A 16,464-nucleotide genomic window follows, 5' to 3' on the forward strand; every position below is an offset into this window, starting at 1 on the left:
CCTCATAGGGCCATTCTACAGAGAAAAAAAAAGGACAACGCTGAACTTTGAAAGAGTTTTGAGTCCTAGACTTCCAGTTAAACAAGAAGAAAGTTAAATAGTGGTTGGTCCGATACATTTATTTAACTCATAGTGACTGAATGTGCAGAAACATTTTTAAGCATGTTCTGATCTTTTGTTGAGGATTTGGAAAGGCAAGAGCACTAAAACCAGTCATTTTCTCCAACTTAAGAAAAACTCCAAACCAAAACCCCAAAGACAGCAAACAAAACTGAACAGAAAGCGGTTTGTGATGGCCCTCACTACCCAACGCCTGACATTCAGAGGTGAGTTTGACCTGCCCATTGCACTCCCAATCAGGGCAGTTCAAGGTGAACGCTTTCTGAAACAAAGAACTTTACTACAAGTCAAAATTGTAACTATAAAGAAGAACAAAGAAAATGAGTGTCATCAGTTGATAGGATTTTCTGCTCCCTCCTTTGTTTGAAAGCTAAGTGAGCCTTATCTACCCCCAAAAGAGGATTCAGTACAGTTTTTTTTTTACATGTGAGCTCCAAGGGAAAGGAAAACAATGCATTTAGAGGGGATTTTCCGAAGTTTCATGAAATCATTAAGTATTCAAAGGATGCAGATCAGACGACAGAAGGACAAAAAAATAAGAACGAACTTATTTTCTCCCTTTCTTTTTTGAAACCACTGTTATGTTATGTTATAACTGTTATGTTAGTACATGAATCTGAAGAAGTTCAAGTTTCTGGAGATCGCTACCTGCAGATGGGTATCTTTGAGGAGAGAAGAGCAGAGGGTCTCCACACGACAGCCCATACACGTGACAGCAACTCCTGCAGACACAGCTGAACTGCCTCCGGGACAGCCTGCTCAGGGACCTCCGTCTGAACGCTGCTGCTGCCCAGCACTGGCTGTTGAGAGAGCGCTCAGGGGGTACGATGCTGCACAGCCCACGCGGGGGAAAAACAGCATTGCAGCTCTGGTAGCACGGTATTTGTCACTGGGAGTTTTAGCCACCATGGAGAAAAGCAGTATTATTACTGCAGCTGCATCCAAAATACAGATACTCATGAATCAGGAAAAAAATTAACTCTGTCCCACGCAAAACCAGTACAACAACCTAGGAGGTGGGGAGTGAAACACTGTCCTCATTTGAAGATGGGGGAAGCAAGCAAATCCCCTGAACAAATTTTTATACGTCTTCCCTACCTACTGCTTCCCACCAATTATCAGGATGCCCAGCTGACTCTACGTGACAATGTGCATTACTCATGACTTATGTTTATAAACAAGCATCTTTGTGTTGCTCCTGATATTTGGGTAGGAGCATCCACAAACATCAGTAGATGCCAGTCCTTCAGTAAAGCACCCTGGCACTAGAAGTCATATCCAGCACCTGCTCTAGAGTTGGCCTGGTCAAATACAGCATCGGTTGGTATCAAGCCATCACTATGGGAACAGGGCTGCATAGAGGAGTCTGAAAACACTCTCACTCACTTTCAGTTCAGTGAAGATCATATTAAACTCACTTGCTACTTTTTCTTTTAATTTTCCAGAAGGCTTTTCACTGCTTCTGCTCCAAACAACATTGAGTCTGCAGTTCAGGAAGGAAAAGTCATTTCTTTAAAACAGGACACAAAACTTAAGTACCAAGGAGCTATGTCATTTAAGAAATTAGGAGAGTGGGATGAAGCTGAATTTCATTTAGTGCTTGCCCATTACCATACTCAAGTCTACTTCATACTTATTTGTTACCTAGTATGAGAATTACTGGTGAGCTATAGTTAATAATTCTGTCGATGAGTTAGGCTGCCACCAGGGCAGCATGCTAATTGGTTTCATACTCTCATAAACTAGAATAATTTCCCAGTAAAATTGTTCAGAACAAAACCAATGACAAGCCTTGCTCACAAAATATTAATCTGTTTGCATATTGAGTTACTTCCCCAATCTTATTTAAAATACAGACAAAAAACTTTCAAACCAAAGAATTATGTGAGGAAGGAGCCTATTATTTATGAAGACACTTAAACGTGCAATTACTTTTTCCCCACTGGTGGAACAAAATACAAATCAGCCCCGGGATCACCAGACCGTCACATGGGTGAGCAGAGCTCACTGACAGAGGCTGCCGTAGTGTCGTACCAGAGGGAAGCAGGCGAACTCAAGTCTTCTTAATCCAGTAGAAAGAAAGCGGATTGTAACCTGCGCGAGAGCGATACCTGAACCATTAAACTGTGGTTCAAATAGGAAGAACACCCACAGCAACAGTAAGCAGGAGTTTACAATGAAAAAGGCCAATCGCTCACTGTGCAGGAACTGCTTTTTCATAAGAAAATACACAGAAATACAAGGCCAATGATCTGCAGCTGCATGCATTTCTGCAGACACCGCATCTACAGCCACGTTGCTCAGCCCTTCCTCCACACACAGAACCAAAACATTTCACTTACGCTGTAGACTTTTGCTACAGTTTTAGAGTTTAAGGCTGTATCATGGTTTGAAAACATGGTTCAGTCTGCCCTGTAGGAAGCCGCATTAGACAAGCACGGAAGTCTTTTGGCCTTCATCAGCTATGAATCACCTATATGGGATAGGATGTTACTGTATTTTAGCCACAGGGAAGCATGACATGCACTTTATACGACAACAAACTGGACTAATAGCCCACAAAGCAGCCAAGGTCAAGGTCACCCTATATGCACACAGGGACCCATAAAGTCAACAGGAACGATACATGCACTGAAAGGTAGACACTTGCCTGAGAGCCATGCTGAATTAGGACCTGGAGCCATAATATTGTAATGAGCTTTTACATATCCATCTCCATGCATCATACAATGGCCAAAATGCATGTGCTTTCCACACATGGATTCAGAACATGTATTTTATATTAAGATGTGACTAGACTGCTGAATTTAGCAATTCCCTTTGTTCTATTCATATTTTTTTCATATGACACCTTCCCATTTGGTCTCTAGATGCTGATCTTCCTTTGGAAACCTACGCTTTGTTGCTCATTAGCCTTCCCTCCTCAACAACAAAAAGTAAAAGAAAAACTATAGTCTGTCTTCCATCCTGCTCTAGGAAGAACCTCACAGAAAGACAGAAACCTCATAGATCCTGACAGAGCAGGCTTTCTACAACAAGGGCTTCTACAGAAAGTTAGAATTACAGGCAATCTTTAGTCATAATTCACATACGTCCTTTTTGGGGGGTCCAATTTTATCTTCTAATAAAGGGAGATTCATGGGAAGCTGCATTTTTATTAGTAACTCTACTTTACCCCACTCCCTAACTTGACCCAGGACTGATGCTGCACACCCTTAGCAGAGACAGGGTGGGAAGGGAGGGAACTGGCTGTGCCATTTAGCATTGCATCATGTTAAGGTCTCCCTCCAGGGGCCCATGCTAAGCAGGGAGACGAAGCTCTCCTCCCACCTCTGCTCCCACTAGTGGAAAGTCTTTGCCCGACGGAACCCTCCTCGCTGACCTGCCTTTCAATAAAGCCAGGAAATTATCATGCGTTGTGAAACAACAATCACCGCGCCTTCAGCATTGCTAACATAACCACCTAAACAATACACACTTGCTAATCCTCCACCTACAAGAGGGTATTTTACTATGAACACAAGCATCATGAATCACAGACCACGAATCCTAGTCTCAATTCTGCTCCACAGCAGCATCAGCCTTCCCCCACTCCAGTTACCTATTGCTCCTGCACACCATCCTTTTCTGCTACAGCTCAGTGCTGTAGCCAATATCCGCCACTGCCTGCGTTTGTGTGGGGAAGGAGAAGGAGCTAGTGAAGAGAGTGCGGAAGGGCAAGCTTTCTCTCCGCTAATTAAGTGCGTGGAGTTTGCAGTAACGGTAAGGGATGGACATGTGGGTGGAAGGTATGCACTGTCTTCATTTTCCAGATTCTTCCTTTCCTTAGGTTTTGTGTCAGCAGTGCTGCATGTACATCAGCTTTTGATTTTTATGCTTTGTGTGGCTTAGGGCCATCAGGGTTGCTATATACACACAAACATACAACATAGCTGTTTCACAACAAAGTTTTTGTGCATTAATGCTGCAGAGGGTTTGCCATCAGAAAGTGTTACTGAAGACGAGAACACCAGTTCTAGCAACAGATTGATAGGAAGAAGTGTTATTTAAAACACAAACAAAGAGAAGTAAGAATGGGAACATGAGGAGAAAGGGAATACCAAATTCTTTTGCAGATATTTATTAAACAAAAGGACTGCTCAGATGTACTTGTCTAAATTATTTTCTGATGTAACTTCATAGGCTTCACAGGAGGAGTGAGAATGAAAGTATCTGCTCTTGAAATGTATCATCTGTTCACCATACTCATGTAGGTGGGTAGGTTACCGTTAAAACTATAAATTAGAAATTAAAAAAAAATAAGAAATTATTGGGTGCAGCTCACTCGAGATCAGCTTGTCTACATTAATCTCATCTTCTTATAAATGAGTCATTAGAAACAGGAAGGTTCGTTTCGTGGAATTCCAAAAAATTCTGGCATGATTCTAAAAAACCATAAAGTTTAATTTAAATAATTCAGACTTCTGCCTGCAAAACTGGGCTGATCTTGCAGATGAGTTAACTTTCCTGGGATGTCACTTATCGTAGTAGACAGAAGTGACCAGAACCACATGGAAAAAAAACCAAACGTGAACCCAGTCTCAGGTGCACCACCATAGATGATACCTTTTCTCGTTTGCCTTCATGAGAAAAGGAACACTGGCCACATTGGATTCTACTCATTTTTTCTTTTACCCAAATTTGCTCACGCTTCCCTAGTCCTGAGAAACCTGACTGAGGCTCACTGAGTATTCAGATGAACAAAGAGGCATTTTAAGGACTGTCACTACAAATTTGTATTTGTTCAAGAGGGCTGTCTTACAGAAGGGAGACCACAGCAAACTTAACAGCTTGGGCTACATAGTCTGAGATCTGGATCGCTTTTTATTTCGTTTCCACATTGCATGTGACAATGAAAGGTTGTGACATTCTAAGTGGTTCCAGACTCCATCAGGCTGTCCACAATGAATTAAAAAACAATAAAATCCAGATGCTTTCTCAAGTAAACACTTCCTTTCTCAGCAAAGTGAACCAAATGCAAAGGATACTGCTGAAAGTTTTCTTCTACCATGTTATTTTATATAAAGGTATCTTATACTTCACTGGCACTTAAGTGTTCTCCTTCCAACGCAGTAAAGCCCCTGGCACTCTTTTCCTGTATTTCTGGTGCTGAAAGCCAAATTCTTGAGCAAATATCTCACTTACAGGAATGATTTTAATTTGCTTGTAGATATTTAACGAAGTCTACATCTAAAATAACACTGACAAGTTAAATTGGCTCCTGCAACACAGTTTGCAATGAGCTAGAGTAAAACAGAAATATTAGTTCTTTAAAAAAAAAAGTGAATTCAACTTTTAAAGCACAGAATTTGTGTCCCAAACAAGGAACATGAAATTGCTTACCAGTAAAAGAAAAACATATCTACTTTTTATTAGCAGGCTGAGAAGTGAAAAAGCAAAAATTAATAAACCCACAAAAATTACAAAGTAACTTCACTGTGTTAAACCATTTGTTGTAATCTTTTCATAAACACAGGTAACCTGTGTTTCATATCACAGGTTAAATGAAGTATAAATATTGTCCCTAAGTGCAACTGTGTTCTTGAGAAACACTTCAAACACGAGGTTCTAATTGCAATGCACTGCTATTTCCTTAGTAAAAATAAATCAAAACCAAAACAGACACCTCCAGATCCTGGCCTGCAGATGACAACAGTTTATCGAACCTGGGTGTACCTGAAGAAGAATATAAATACTTCGGAGCTGATGCCCTTAATTCCTACAACTATTCAAAGAAAGGTATCCTCATAGATGCTACTTTTAGTTCTCTTTCTTTTCTGTCGCAAGGGTACTTCCATTTTCACCGCCCTTTCAATGCTCCTGGGCTATAATGAAAAAAAAAATGATGCTGACTACTTGCACAGCCAGTCTCTTTCCATTAAAGCCCTGCAGCACAGCAGACAGACACATCTAGCCTTTAGTAGCAACAACAGGGATCTGTTTGTCAGAAGACAGTGGCTTCATTCCTCTTCGCCATACATATGGCTTTCTATAGATCCACCCCCGGCCCCCACTGAGCTCCAGCAGTGGCTTGGTGGAAGGCAAAAGCACTAGAGCAAATTTACTCTAAAATACAGTTCTTGTAAGGACTGTACAAGGCATTGCTTGATCCAGAAGAAGCTCTGAGAGATTAAACAATTCTATGTCTACTCATCCTCCAAATATAAGGATGTATTTTCAAGCTTAAAGGATTGCCAGGAAGTTTTTTTGCTTTTTGATTTAGGATTTTCAGCTAATACATATCAACCTGCCTAAGGGGAACACCCCCCCATCCCCCCCAATCTTATCCCTAATCTTGTCATCTTGAAAGCCAACAAGAGATTTCAATATAAAGTGATAAAAAGGATCCAACTGTATTTAATATAGAGCATGTACTCCAACAACACTCAGGGTGATCCTGGAAACCAACCAGAGCTTTCCTTTTTATGGGACTATTTTTCCCTTTGAAGAAAAAAAAGAAAAAAAACCCGCAAAATTTACAGAAATACAGGAACACATGAAAACCAGCAATAACAAACAAGTGGAACAAGGTAATCCTTGGCAACAACTGAAATTGTGATTGTAGCCATTGTGCCACGCTTTAAGATGTTAGAAGAGCTGAAAATATTTTTGCGTGCTAAAACCTGACGTCATAGCCCCATGTTTTTTCTGATGCAGTTGCCATTGCTCCCACTAATAGCTGATCACTTCCTCGCACCCTTCTCACTCCCTCTAGCTTTGGGTAGCGCTGAGACAGGTTCTCTCCTCCCTTCCCTCTCTGTGAGTCCATGGTAACTTCACAGAAACCAGTGGAAGGGTGCTGGATGTTTACCTCTCATGGAGGAAACGGTATCGGTCCCACCGTGACTTTAGAGCAAGGAGATTTTCAAATTACTTCATTTTAGCTGTTAGACACTCTCAGTTCTGAGAAAAGGGGTTTTCAGTCTTGCAAACTGTTGAAAACACAGCCTTTTAACTTACCACACGTTCTGATAAAGTGATTTGGAAAGCCTTAAAAAAAAATCCTTGAAAGGAAAAAGGGGGTGAAACATTCTTTAAAGACGGCTTAGATAGAAAGAATATAAATTTCTTCTGACCAGGCCACATCACAGAGGTTTACTTGATAAAAGCAACATGTTGATTTATTCCATTCCTTTCCCCTGCTGCCCAAGCTGTGAAATACAGGCAGATGATGCAATCCCTCTGAAAGAGAAGGAAAGGGGGAAAAAAAAGAAAGGAAAAAAAAAAAAAGAAAGAAAAAAAAAAAAAAAGAAAGAAAAAAAAAAAAAAGCAAGCAGGCAAGAGGCTATTTCACAGCGTAGCATATTGCTGGTACGTCCAAAGTTAGGTAAGCTGCTCCTGAAGGGACTGCAGGAGCTCCCGAGTTCACCGCACTGCAGGCAGGACTGGACTGGGTGTGTCAGACCCCTCCGGCCCCGGGGGGCTCGGAGCCCACCCCAGCAACGCTCCCCCCCGCCTTCAGCCCAAGCAGAAAAAGCATCTGAAACAGACTGACAATCCTAAAAATGAAACAAAGCTGTCATCACCATTTGTGTTTATTAAAAACAGAATCAAACCCAACACTGGTGATTTCTCCTAACTAAAGATTAGCAGAAAGTCTTTTGTTCTCATGTCTGAACTCATCAAACATGCTTACCCTTTCAAAACAAAACACAACAAAACAAAAGCAGAGGCAGGAATTATAGTCTCTTCTCCAATTGTGTGTGCTCCTTACCAATTTCTGCATAATATGTTCTCAAGACTAAATCACTAAAATTTACTTGAACTCGATCATTCTTTCTATTTGTGAGATATTAATTAGACAGTGTTAATTTGCACATGAAATAACATAAAACTAGATTAACATAAAGTTAAAGCATTAGATGACTTTATAAAATGATGGGTTCATTTTTTTTTCAGTGTAAGAAATGATTTTAATACAATTTATGTATCTGTTATCTACACATAGGTCAGATCAAATTGCCTGCAAAGTCCGGAAAGGCTTGCTTTATTTCAGTGTGGCTTTGAATTAAACAATACCTAGGGTATTGCTAAATTCCCCCTCTTCTCCCATTCTCATTTTATTGCAAGTTGAGTCTCATGATATTTAGCCTTTTGGACAAATTCACTAGGTTCTGGTTTGAAATAAACAGTTTAGGACACTCAATTTTCATTTATATACATTTAAATAAAAGCTATATTATTTTTTTGATCATCAGGGATTTACTTAAAATGTATAACAGTTGAATCCTTCAGTTTCAAAGACCAGAAGATAAACTGAAAAAAGAAAAATCAACCCCCATTTTAAAAAAAAATCTCATGAAGTTCTCTATAGTACGAGAATAATTACAATCCAGATCATTCAGTTATTTCCAATTTCAAGATAAGTACCTTCATTTTAAAACTATAGCATCTTCCTAGATTTCATCTTGCCTGTCACAGCCAGTTAGTCAAGGGCAATTATACACAAGGGCAGCGCATAATGAAAAATCAAGTGCTGGTTATAACGGTATATACACATAAAAGCAATAGTATCTGGATATCAATTATGCCTTCTCTCAGCTTGGTACACACAGGGAACATCCCACTTGGTGGATATCTGATCTGTATTGAGCAATGGCTAGACGCACAACACGGCAGCCTGCAGCAGGAAGCGAAGAAGACCTTGGTCAGCTGAAATAGCAAAGGAAAACAAGGTAGAGGGAGGGTAGTGCTCAGTGACATTCTTGCCTTAGAACTTCATGCCAAAAGATCATGACAAAGCACATAGGTATGTCCTAGGTTGTCTGAAAACACAGTGTAATGCCAGCTGTGAACAAACACTTTTTTTTCAGTGTGTATCTTCTGACAAAAGAGTCAGCCCAGATCTCTCAAAGGTCAAACCAGCAGAGGAGGTGACTCAGGAGGGCAATGGTACGGATGTTCAATTGTTCGGGAACCACCGCCTGCTTCAGTCCATCCCAAGCTTCCCCATTGTAACTGCTTCTTCAAAATATTTATAATGCATGGCAAGAAGCTTGCACGGATGAAACACCAGCTGAAGCCATCAGATCTAATTTTGCTGTACGTATAAACACAGTAGGCTCCAGATCTGCTCTCTGAACAGAGCTAATGGCCAACACCCATGCAGTCTGACTGGTAGGTGTGCCAGCCCAGATAAACCTATCTTGAGGAACATTGTGTTGTACCCTTTTCAAGTGGAATCAAATCAACAAACAAAATAAATAATGGTAGAAATAATAGTAGAGATATATATATAATAAATAACGGTAGAAATAATGGTAGAGAAAGCATGGTAGTGGCTGGACAGTGGGATTGTGAATGTTCTACCTGTACTTGATCTGGGCTCTGTTCTCCATCAGTAGTGCTGTTCAGACATGTCTAACCCTATCTGGAAATAGTACAACCACAACAACTAGCCAGAACTGAACAGGGGGACCTGAAAGTCTATGCCTACACTTCTGAAATACTTCTCGGATCTGAAAAGACCAGCCCTGCCGAATCCATCTCCAGACGCTGGATAAACACTGTAAATCTCTCGCCACCACCCTGTGATAGAAGCATTCATCTTATCATCACTGCAGCAATTCCAAAAGTCTTTGGCACTGAAACGGCAGCCACAACCTTAACTGACCCTGGCCTGACCTCTGCTACCTCTGACAGTACCAGGAATGAAATGGCTTTCGGTTGGTGCACTGTCTGACTTGCAAGCTTGAAGGAGGAGTTTTGTTCCTCTGCAAAATCACAGGGCAGAGGGTACCACATGCCCAGCCCCAGCCCTCCAGCAGTCAGGAAGCTGGTAACACCAGCAAGGATGTCTGAAGACGAGGTGTTGGCTGTACTCTGGCTTACCTTCCTATTGGAGGATAACTAACCCCCTCCCTGTTACTTACATGTTTAAGCTAACTGCGTCACAAAACAGTGAGCAAATGTCTCTAGGATGGGCCATATCTCGTCGCTCAGAGTGAGCACCGTTACAAGCCTGAGTATTTCAGGTCCTCCCAACAGCCATGCCAAAACTTATTTAAACACATTGCGCAAATCAAAAACCTCATGTTGTTCCCCACCTTAGGTACAGACCTTTCCTACTTCTCCATCACATTAGGAACAATTCTGATTTAAGTGTCCCCAAACACCAGCTGCAGCCCAGACACCAGAGGGTAGCTTCAGGTCAGAATACACTGCAGTCTCAGGGCCGCAAAAAATCTGGGATCTTTACTCTCTACATCTTACTGGCTGATGTCCACTGCTGTCCTCACGGACCTCTGCATGTTCAGCAGGACTAGGTTTCTGGCTCTGGGCTTGTTTGGAGACCTTTAAATAACTTGATAAAGTTATTTAAATCATGTGCATGACATGATCTACATACAGACAAAACCAGCCAAGATGGCAGAACAGGCATTGAAGCTTTCTCCCAGAATCTCTCCTGTCCTTTATTTCCAGAAGACCAGCAGTACCACAAATAAAGCTGCTACCGATTGCACTGCTGCCACCAAGGTGCCACTGATGAGCAAACAGAAACTTGGCCCCAAATGTCCTGCCTCTCCCCGTCCCCTTACACCTCTCTAAAGTAGGAGATGTAGGGTAGTTCCCATCTATTACAGAATACTGGCTGAGGCGGATAGTGAATGTTATTAATAATAATAGGAATAAGAAAAAAAAAAAAGGAAAAGAAAATCCAAGTCGTCAAAACAAAAGAATTGCTTGATATTGCGTGCCAAGGCATAGGGGAGAGACTTAAAGAACTTCAATCTAGAATCACTTCCGCTGTCCATTTGCAGACCCACAACTCTCAAAGTGATACAACAGCACTGCAGAATATTTAGACTAAAAAAAAAGCCTTAGAGTCCTGCAGAACATGGACCCATGCATTTCTCCCTGTTTTATAGACTCCCAATCTGAGATTTAACCTCAAGTCTTACTTAAATAAACAAATTAACAAATATTTAACATTTCTATTTTGCAACAGCAGCCTTAGAAATATAGACAGATCAGTGGTGGTGAACACCGTGGCTGCGAGCCCCAGTCTCTCAATGTCTTGGAGACTGGGATGCCCTTGGATAGACAGTGTTAGATGCGGACAAAGTCCCGTTACTGCCATGACACTCACTGCTAGTGAAGTGCAAACCAACATGTCTCCACAGCTGAGAAAAATAGCTTAATGCCAAGTATTTACGTAACAGGTGTAAACAGCAGAGGAAATACTCTGGCAAACCTACACACGCAGCCCAAAACCCATCACCAAGACAATAAAAACAAAGAAAATAAATAGGGAAAAAAAATCCAGTAATTCTACAAACACGCTGACTGCAGCGTTAAACAAATACGCCAAATTACTTTGTGGATTGCCAAGTGCTGTACTACTAGGTTTCCTTCTGCACAGTGTCAGTGCTGCGACCACAGGTCTGGTTAGGATCACTGCCGTGAAAAATAAAACTTGTGAGATAGGCCACACAGTTTCTTTGAACAATAAATTATCTTCAGCCTGGTTTGAACAGCATTAAAGCATATACAGAATTCAACAGGGAAACTTCAGCCTCTTTGGAAAGTCAATGACAAAAATCTCATTTGTGTCAGTACGATCAGGTTTTAACCCCGCCCTTATGTTACACTTGTTACAACATTAAAAATACTGATCCTAGATAAAGCAAGCAAAATGGCAACACATGCATCAACAATGCAAGAAACATCCCCAACTTGGGAAAACTGTCCTTTAGAAACTGTAATATTCGTAAGGTCAAATCATGTTGTGCTCCGTTCCCAACGCTGATTTTGGACCAGTCATTGCAGTTGTCTATGTGTCAGTGATCACAGCTGCAATAGGAGGGTAAAACCACCTCCCCCCCCAGCACTTTTTTTTAAAGCTCATCCAAACTGAGTGGAGAGGAGAAGTCATATCCAGAGCTATGGTACGGTATTGTTAGGTGTTGACACTGAGTTTAATATGACTAGCAAAACTTTTCCACTTCCACCGAATCCTTTTTCTTTCCTTTTGTTTTACAGCCTGCTGAAACAGTGATAGTCCACATCTGGTTAGTGTCTGGTCCAAGACAGACACCAAACAGAAAAGCCCATGTTTGGGATTAAAGAGGCAAGCATTCATTGCACAGGGCAGTGGAGCCATTTAACGCTTTTCTGCACAGCAGCAGGGGGGAAAAAAACTGTGCTGTAAGTTTGGGGACATTTTGTTCTGCTTTCTGAACCCCAAACAGTTCAAATTTAGTTTTCTTGATCCTTCTTTTCTCTGCACAGAGACCATGTCTAATAAAAACAATGAAATACACAATAAAGATTAAGCTATTTCAAATGTTTCCAACAGCAACTGCATAACATGTATACAGGGAAAGTGTGAAATGAATTCTTCAGTGATACATATGATACATATGTATGATACAGCCTTATCATACATAACAGCCCAAAAGACCCCTCGGTGTTACTAACTAGACACGGTAGGAAAACCAAGCAGTAATATGCACAGAGGGCACCGGCAAATAATGGAAATAACCATCATATAGGCATACTATTATAGAGAGACATCCAGCAAGGAAGTGATGAATACATTAATGGAAAAATAAGCAGAGATCAATGGAGGCTGCAAACAAGGACGGAAACTACACTACCCATTAAAAATAGTGAGAAAAGCAGCAAAAAGTGGCATTTCTGAAATTTCCATATCTCCTACCTTATCAACATATGCTCTTTAAGCATCACTATGATCAGTTTACTTATTGCAGCAATAGGTGAGTAATTACTTAATGCTGTAATGGACTGTATTAAATCTCTTTGAAATGTGATGAGTCTAACAGCAATCTGGCATGTAGAAAAAGCATTAAAAAACCCAACACAATTAGCCTCATTTCTGGAAGAAGGTACCAGAAACAAAGGAAGCCTCCTCCTTAAACATGGGCACAGATCACCCCATGAACACAGGCACATGCTACACATGTGAAAGAAAAAAGGTCTTTCAGTGACTGTTCCTGCAGGAGGAGCACGTATGACCAAAAAATCTGAGAGAAAAAAACCAAACAAGCCAAAGCAAACCCCCATGGAGGCAGGCAAGCAGAGAAAGCACAGCATGACTAAGCTCTGGGCTCACGGACCCCACCCCCTCAGGGAGCATTTTGTTTTCCAAGTAAATAGCATCTATTTGGGGTTCTGTCCCATTCCCTCCATTTCTCTCCGCCATCCCCCCCACCCCAAACATACATACAGCCCCAGTGCAGCTATACAGGATTTTGCATGCTCTGCTGACATGCAGGCAGCGGCACAGATACACAACACCATCATTTGCTTACCCTCATTAGTACAGCTTGCCTTGCCTTGAAATTTTGCTCAACTGTTTCAGTCCAAGAAGGCAAATTATATTATTTGGTAACTGCAGAAGAGATGCTCAGCAATTTGAAAATGACAATAAATTGAACATGTTTCATAGTCATTACGTTAGTGATTTGTTAATGTCAGGGAGCAACCTTGGATGTCTGAAATGTAGGTCTCGCATTAAAAAAAACAAATGCAGCTATGTAACTCCTAATGTGCTTAGAAATGGAACTCATTATTATAACACATCTACTAAACCATTTTCCTCTAGGATATGATTACAGGTACTTGAGGAACAAGCATGTGGCCTTAAGACAGAACACCTCTGAAACCTGCCTACTGCTTTACAATGAACCGCATCGCACCCTATTCACAATTCTCCATTGTACCTGCTGACTGTGATCTGTTAACGTCACCTTGCTCACAAAGAACTTAACAGACAATAAAATGAATTGCAAGAGCAAAAAATCCCATGATAAAGGAAGTGCATCCATAAGAATATTCAATATTCTGCCCGTGCGGACAAGAACTGGGTCAGAGTTTCTCCCAGAGATATACCTGTCAAAGCTACGTTACAAATACACAGCTATAAAATGAATTAAGCAATCAAAAGAGACAAGATCTAAACTTTGTTATCCTTGTTTCATCCTACAATAGAGAGAAGAATGAAGGAAGAGATTGATGCTACTGAATAAGAGACACGTCATCGTCTCCCACATTATTCTTCATCATGACATACCACGAGCAGAGATTAAATAGAAGCCCAGATAAGTTCAAATGATACAGCTATCAAACTTAGGTGTTTCCAATAGGCCCTTCACAACACTGTCCGGACTATTAGAAGGAGGTAATGCAAAGACTGTAAAATGGGCGAGAGAAGAGAGTCAAAGAAAATGAGCTACTTTGAATCGCTTAACAGGATAACCACAAGGAAATGGGGATAGGAAGGAAGAGGCAACACTAACATTGTGTTTAATTTGTCTCCTCCCAATCAGCAAAGCACGTAGGGACCGATTCATCTCTCCTTTATATCAGCGTAAATGATAAGGGACTCCACAGAAGACCACGAAGTTACACCAGTATAAGTGAAAGAGAATGTAAAGTGGCTTTAGATTACTCCAGATTGTCCAAATTACGTTCATGCTGAAATGAAAAGGGTTTTTCTCCACAGGGGTGGAGAAAACTTGGCTTTATTAACAACCCATTCCAGCCATGATCCAGGAGGCCTCTGCACAATGAAGCAGGAGGAAAGCTGGGCTACCACCCTATTAGTGCTTCCCTGAGAGCAAACATACCCTCCAAGTACAACCCCTATTAGACATCCAGAGAACCCACCAAGATGCAGACCATGCCTGACCTTCCCTAAAGACACAAATCCACAGGGAAGCAGCCTTCATCATTGCAAGGGCTGTCGCCTGTGGATCCATGTGTCCTCTTAAAGGGGATGGTGTAGGAGCCCGTTCAGAGACGCTGTTCTTCCTGTTGCAGTCACTCTTCACTATTGCTCCCAGTCACAGGCAGTAAAATAAGGGGATGCCTCTGAGATCCTGGATGCCAGCAGAAAATTAGCAACAGCCTGGTGTTTAATAGCAACCCTGCTTGTAACTACAGCATATGGTTCTTTCTCTGTGAAATGGGATTTCTTTAGGATAGAGATTATATAGCATTGTGTTTGTTAAAGAACCACCACAGTAATAAAAATAATAATATAATACAAGCAATAAAGCTAATAGTGCCTTCCATTCACAGATCTGAAGTTTAATGCCTCAAACCTGGCAGCACCCTGGGAGACTTGGAAAAAAGAGGTTTTCCTAGCTTTTAGAAAAGGGCAAATGAACACACACAGGCGGATTAAATGATGATCCCTTCAAAAGCAGAAGAATCTCTGGCTGAGGTGGGGAAACCCCCAAATTTCAGACCAATGGTTACATGCTGCCCTTCTCAGTAGTATCATTTTATCAAGGAGACTGTATTACTGACCACCTCTACCTGTACCACCCAGAAAAGTTGTGGCAGCATAAAACAGAGAGCCGAGTTAGGTAGAGATATTCCAGTGTGACTCCTGGAGTAAAAAGACACTTCTTAATTTACTTTTGTCATTTGAAGATGTATAAGCTCTGTCAAAAAGTCACTGTTACACTGGAATAAAAGCATCTATGCAAGGAATGATGTTTCTAACCATCCTGCTATAATTACGCGAGTACGACCGGCAAAATTTCCCTATATGAACAAGCTCCTACTGCCTCTGGTAATAAATTTAAGGAATTAACTAAATGGGAATTAAATTTGCTTCTAGGAAAATTAACTTTTTAGCAGAGGGGCCTAAGTGTTAAATGTTTGCCATTGCTGTATTGCACTTCCCTGATAAGCATATATTATGGATACAGTGCCAAGAGCCACGGGCACAACAAACTTTCACCTGCACTTGCTGTGAGCCGAAGCAGGTTAAACTCATGGGGCACCTTGCTTGTCATTGAGCTCCAATAATACTGCTGTCATGGAGCTGAGCTGCTCCAGAGCAAAATGACAGGAGCCCATTTCCATTCCTGTCCGCAATGCCAAGCTTCACCTGTGGCTCCATTTAAACTCTTCTATTTATATGTATCACCCTATAACTTGAGGTGCTGAGAGTCCATCGCGTGTGGGGCCAACTGATGGGGAGCTTTTGTGCTTTCTGCATGGAGGAGGAAGACGTGGTACGTATTAGGAGGACGTGCAACTATAGTCTCAATACTTGTCACCACAATGAGCCAAATTCAATAAAGAGAAAAGAAAAAAAGACTTTTCTGGAGATATTTCCAGCTGATGCATTTATAGTTTCCCACGGCAGTTCAAAAGCTGTGCATTTTACAGCATGAGAAGAGAAACGGTGAAGGGAGTTTCTGGGCTACCTCGTGCCAGCGATGCAGGGGAAGGTTTGCAGGGCTGGATTAGATGCCTCCTCCTTTCTGCCCAAAGCCACGGCAGCCCCATTGCCAGTGTGCAACAGCCCAGGGGAAAATGCGGGGA

The 16,464-nt window shown here is 41.4% G+C and overlaps 1 long non-coding RNA gene across 1 annotated transcript; it reads left to right on the top strand.

Moving 5' to 3' along the window:
• The first annotated feature begins 3,678 nt into the window (after nt 1–3,678).
• Nucleotides 3,679–16,148, top strand: LOC142408507 (uncharacterized). Its single transcript, XR_012775312.1, has 3 exons — nt 3,679–3,882; nt 8,973–9,380; nt 9,426–16,148. It is a non-coding gene; the product is annotated as an uncharacterized LOC142408507 (long non-coding RNA).
• The last annotated feature ends 316 nt before the right edge of the window (nt 16,149–16,464 follow it).

This window comes from Mycteria americana, chromosome 3 (assembly GCF_035582795.1).
Source record: "Mycteria americana isolate JAX WOST 10 ecotype Jacksonville Zoo and Gardens chromosome 3, USCA_MyAme_1.0, whole genome shotgun sequence".
NCBI lineage: Eukaryota > Metazoa > Chordata > Aves > Ciconiiformes > Ciconiidae > Mycteria > Mycteria americana.